Genomic DNA, 4,663 nt, shown 5'->3' on the forward strand with positions numbered 1-4,663 from the left:
CACGCCTAATATTTAGGTATTGTCAATGCTTTTTCCATCTTTTAGAAAATGCATCTGAATAAGATTTTTGAATTTAAATGAAATGTTATTATTAATATATTACGATAAGACCAGTAAATGAATCATTGTACAAGACAATGGCCCTGCGATGAGGTGGCGACTTGTCCAGGGTGTACCCCGCCTTCCGCCCGATTGTAGCTGAGATAGGCTCCAGCGTCCCCCGCGACTCCGAAGGGAATAAGCGGTAGAAAATGGATGGATGGATGGATGGAGTAAATAAATGTCACTTCTTCACACTCCTTTTTGATATGAAAAATACAAATAAATAAAAAACCTAACCATTATGTATTGTTTTCATTTTTATGTGCTTTCATTGTGAACTACTACATTTATAAACACATTCTCTCAATTCAAACAATTAATACATAAATTAAAAAATATATATATTTTTTAAATTAAATAAATAATTATGATAATATAATAATATCTCTAGACATTTACACATGCAGTATTCAGCCATGTATTATTTAACTGTTTATGAACTGCAGTATTCATGATGAATTATTATTCACTCATGTTTTATTATTGCTTAATAGTGTGCACCTCACATAAAGTGGCCACAATATTAGGTACTCTCTAATGGAGAACGGCCTCATTTGAATAATGCTAATTTAGCAACAAATTGTACATAAGATATTATGGTTGTAATGAAATGTTTTATGTGTTGGAAAATGTATTTATCCTTATAATGTCATTGTGTGAGTGTTTAAAAAAGACAATAAATTATATATATATATATATATATATATATATATATATATATATATATATATATATATATATATATATATACTGTATGTATATATATATATATGTGTGTGTATATTTATATATATGTGCATTTGTATATATATACATATATATGTATATATATGTGCATATGTATACACTGTATTTATATATACATGTGTATATATGTATATGTATACATGTATATATGTGTATATATATACATATATACACATATATATGCACAAATATACATATATACATATGCACATATATATACATATATATGCACAAATATACATATATATATACATATGCACATATATATACATATACATATATATATATATATATATATATATATATATATATATATATATATATATATATATATATATATGTAAATGCGTGTGTGTGTAAATATGTGTAAGTTTGTTTTCATAAATGATCAAAAATAATAAAACATTAAGTTTCTTTTTTGAGTTATATTTGTATGGCGGTCTACACTGAATTTATGGAACCAAATTTTTTGTGTTTTGAATTTTGGGAACCAATTTTATTTTAATTTTTTTTACATCCATTTATGCTGACAATTTCATTGAATAAAAATGTGTGAGCAAAATGTGTGTTTTTATAAATTCAGCTGGTAAAGAAATGGAAACGTGTGAAGTACGCTGAAGTGCAACAGGTGGTCTCCACTTCAACTAAAAATAGTCTCAGTGGGAAAATACGAGGTCAAGTGCAGACATTTACAGTACATTTGACTTATACTTACAGTATATTTGCAGTACTTTGCCTTCCACTTTGTGCACTATTTAGCTATAAAATAGGAAGGCTAGCAAAGTGCGGCCTGGGGGCCATTTGCGGTACATAGCTAATTTTTTTTTACAGCATTCTAATATTACCATGTTAGCATTTTTACAAAATTTACAGGTATGCTCCTCAGCATAAAATATTTTGTTACTTGACGAACAATACTTGTTGGTATGCTAGCTTTTTTTTAAAGCTAATTTTGTAGGTACACACCTCGGCCATATTTTGGTCCTCGGTGCATGTTAGCATTAGCACGCTAGCATTTGGAACAATTTTTTCAGGGACACACCTCGGAGTAATATATTTTGGTACTAGTTGCATGTGACAGTTAGCATTTTAGCATTAACGTGCAATTTTTTTTTCCCCCTCCAGCTTTATTTATTTTATGTTTTTAGCTAATTTTGTAGGTACACACCTCGGCCATATTTTGGTCCTGGATGCATGTTAACGTTAGCACGCTAGCATTTAAAAATGTTTTTTCCGGTACACGCCTCGGAGTAATATATTTTGGTACTAGTCGCATGTGACAGTTAGCATTTTAGCATTAGCGTGCTAATTTACATGTCAGTGGCATAAATTTTTGGTATTTCACATATTTTTACTGTAAGCATGTTATTGTTAGCATATTAGCATAGTACTGTTAGAACGCTAGCTTGTTTTTTTTTAGCTCATATTTCTTGTTTTTTGATGCTATACACACACTGCAGACTGACGTCCATACTTAATACTTGTCCTCCATCTGTCAAAAGGTGGACAATCAGTGGTTGAAAAATGGCCGCCTCTCCGGTTACTGCGCCCCCACAAGAATGTTGGGTTCTCCCTCAAGGCCACGCTGGCGGTGAATCACGTGCTGCTGAGTTTAACGTCGTGATTCTCGCCGTTTAGCGGCAGTAAATAAAAACAACGCAACAGCCAGGAAGTCATGAAACAGGACTCGACATTTTGATTGCGGCGCATTGGCAGAGTTAGGAGCGTGTAGGTAAGGTGCAACGTGGAGGTCAGCAATGTCCACGTGAAGCCCAGCTAAGGGCCACTCTGCATGCTTTATAAATAGAGCTCCATCTATTTACGCAGCGTGCACATCATCACCTCGCTGCCACTATCTGTGCAGCGCTAACACTCACAGACCTGCTGACACTTTTCTGTCTTGTTGACAAACTCTTGGTAAATATTAAATAGTCATGTTCATGACGCTCAGCTGTTGCTCTGCAATGTTTTTTAAAAAATATTACCTTACCGTTTTCTCACTAGGGACAACAAACTAGCAGTTGCGCTTTTTTCTAATAATAATTAATAATAATAACAACAACAATAATAATGATTATAATAATACAAAAATAATAACACAGAAAAGTGAGAATAACGTGTGTAAGGCGTGAGTAACGCGTGAGTATCACCTGAGTAATGCGTAAGTAACACGGGGAGTAACGTGTGAGCAGCGTGTGAGTAACAAGTGTGTAACACGTGGGTAACACATGAGTAACATCTGATCAACGTGTGAGCATCAAACAAGTAACGTCTGAATAAAGTGTGAGTAACATGTAAATAACGTGTGAGTAACGCATGAAAAACATAGGAGTAACACGTGAGTGATTAAGTAAAGCGTGAGTGACGCTTGGGTAACACGTGAGTAATGTCTGAGTAACACGTGACGCAAGTAACAATTGGGTAACGCGTGTGTAGCACATGAGTAATAAGTGTGTAATGCGTGAGTAATGCCTGAGTAACAAGTGTGTAACATGTGAGTAAGGCGTAAGTAACATGGGAGTGATTCTGGAGTAAAGCACGAGTAAGGTGTACGTAACACGTAATGCCTGAGTAATGCGTGGGCAACACGTTAGTAATGTCCGAGCAACGTGTGAGTAACAATTGTTTAACGCGTGTGTGCAGCACGTGAGTAACAAGTGTGCGATGCGTGAGTAACACGTGAGCAATGCCTGAGTAACGCAAGTGTGTAACATGTGAGTAAGGCGTAAGTAACGTGTGAGTGATTCCGGTGTAAAGCATGAGTAACGTGTAAGTAACGCGTGAGTAATGCCTGCGAAACGTGTAAGTAACGCGTGAGTGACACGTGAGTATGGTCTGAGTAACACGTGAGTAGCACGTGAGTATGGTCTGAGTAACACGTGAGTAGCACGCGAGTAAAAATTGTGGAATGCATGAGTAACACGTAACAAGTGTGTAACACGTGGGTAACACATGAGTAACATCTGATCAACGTGTGAGCATCATACAAGTAAGGTCTGAATAAAGTGCGAGTAACATGTAAATAACGTGTGAGTAACATGTGAGTAACGCATGAAAAACATAGGAGTAACACGTGAGTGACGTTTGAGTAACATGTGAGTGATTAAGTAAAGCGTGAGTGACGCTTGGGTAACACGTGAGTAATGTCTGAGTAACACGTGACTAACGCGCAAGTAACAATTGGGTAACGCGCGTGTAGCACATGAGTAATAAGTGTGTAATGCGTGAGTAATGCCTGAGTAACAAGTGTGTAACATGTGAGTAAGGCGTAAGTAACATGGGAGTGATTCTGGAGTAAAGCACGAGTAAGGTGTATGTAACACGTAATGCCTGAGTAATGCGTGGGCAACACGTTAGTAATGTCTGAGCAACAATTGTTTAACGTGTGTGTAGCACGTGAGTAACAAGTGTGCGATGCGTGAGTAACACGTGAGCAATGCCTGAGTAACGCAAGTGTGTAACACGTGAGTAAGACGTAAGTAACGTGTGAGTGATTCCGGTGTAAAGCATGAGTAACGTGTAAGTAACGCGTGAGTAATGCCTGCGAAACGCGTGAGTGACACGTGAGTATGGTCTGAGTAACACGTGAGTAGCACGTGAGTATGGTCTGAGTAACACGTGAGTAGCACGCGAGTAAAAATTGTGGAATGCATGAGTAACACGTAACAAGTGTGTAACACGTGGGTAACATGAGTAACATCTGATCAACGTGTGAGCATCATACAAGTAACGTCTGAATAAAGTGTGAGTAACATGTAAATAACGTGTGAGTAACGCATGAAAAACATAGGAGTAACACGTGAGTGACGTTTGA

The sequence above is a fragment of the Entelurus aequoreus genome, linkage group LG11, assembly GCF_033978785.1.
Source record: "Entelurus aequoreus isolate RoL-2023_Sb linkage group LG11, RoL_Eaeq_v1.1, whole genome shotgun sequence".
In the NCBI taxonomy this organism is placed as follows: domain Eukaryota; kingdom Metazoa; phylum Chordata; class Actinopteri; order Syngnathiformes; family Syngnathidae; genus Entelurus; species Entelurus aequoreus.